The following is a 1,215-nucleotide window of genomic DNA, read 5'->3' as shown; positions in this document are numbered from 1 at the left end:
GTGGGCAACTGCAAGGAGGGTGGGCAGGAAAGGCCTTCAAAGGCTCCCTTACATTTCTGCTTTGAGCAAGTGGGCAGAGTCTCCATCCCATGTGTGTTTGGCTGCCCCGTGCCTACCAGGCAGTCTCCATTGACAGTGATGACCTTTGCCAAATGACACACCGGCATTTATTCCATCAAGAGTAGAAAGACCAGCTTTGACATGCTCCTGATTTCACTGGTCTTCTCCCTGGTTTGTCTGTTTTCTATTTCATTGCTTTCCAGTCATTATTATTCCCTTCCTTTTGCTTGCTTTGGGATTAATTTGCATTTCTTCTTCTACCCTGATAAAGTAGAAGCTTAGGTCATTAATTTTCAACTTTAAAATATTTTTCTAATATAAGCATTTTAAATTTATAAATGCCCCTCTATATACTGTTTTAGCTTCATCTCACAGATTTTGATGTTATGTTTTCTTTGTCTTTGAAACATTTGCAAATTTCCTTTGTGATTTCTCCTTTGCCCCATGGGTTATTTAGAAGTGTGTCTTTAATTTCCAAATATTTGGTGATTTTACAGATATCTTTTTGTTATTGATTTCTAATTCAATTTTGTTTTGGTGAGAGAACATACACTACATAATTCCAGCGCTTTTAAATTTATGGAGACTTGTTTGATGACCCAGCCCATAGTTGATCTTGGTGAACATACCATACTCACTTGAAAAGAATGTGTATTTGTAGTTGTTGGGTGAAAAGTCCCATAAATATCAATGAAGTCAAGTTAGTTGATAGTGTCTGCTATATCCCTCTTGGTTTTTCTATCTCTTCAATACTTGTTCTATTAATTACTGAGAGGAGAGCATTGAAACCTCCTTTGAAGCCCCGCTCTTCACTGTATCCACATTTAGGGTCAGAGTGTCTGTCTTCTTGATTGTGACAGGGTCCTGGAAATCAGACTGTTTTTACATGAGTAGAAGAACAGTACCTCTCACTCGTATTGTGCCCCAAACTCCAGAAAAGATCCTCCAAACCAGCACAGAGGCTGGGTCATGGTGGACACTCCAGGATAATTCAGTGAATGTTATCATGGGACTGTGGGCCAGTGGATCCCAATGTCCAGTCAGAGGACTGGTGCTGGGCAAGAATGAAGTTCTCACAGGTCTGTGGTGAAAAGAGAAAAATGAAGACAACTCTGTGTGTATGTGTGATGGCCAACTGTCTTTTCTTGGTTTTAT

At 39.8% G+C, this 1,215-nt stretch overlaps 1 protein-coding gene and 1 long non-coding RNA gene across 4 annotated transcripts in view; one reads left to right on the top strand and one right to left on the bottom strand.

Annotated features, from left to right (window-relative positions):
• COLEC12 (collectin subfamily member 12) overlaps positions 1-1,215 on the bottom strand; it is a 198,358-nt gene that overhangs the window by 15,455 nt on the left and 181,688 nt on the right. The window lies entirely within an intron of this gene.
• Positions 1-1,215, top strand: part of LOC115802123 (uncharacterized) — a 65,956-nt gene that overhangs the window by 42,555 nt on the left and 22,186 nt on the right. The gene's annotated exons all lie outside the window — the stretch shown is intronic.

Source organism: Delphinapterus leucas, chromosome 14, assembly GCF_059928025.1.
Source record: "Delphinapterus leucas isolate spDelLeu-1000000601 "Yukka" chromosome 14, BTC_Dleu_Yukka2, whole genome shotgun sequence".
In the NCBI taxonomy this organism is placed as follows: Eukaryota; Metazoa; Chordata; class Mammalia; order Artiodactyla; family Monodontidae; genus Delphinapterus; species Delphinapterus leucas.
This window is presented reverse-complemented; position numbering and strand designations above follow the sequence as displayed.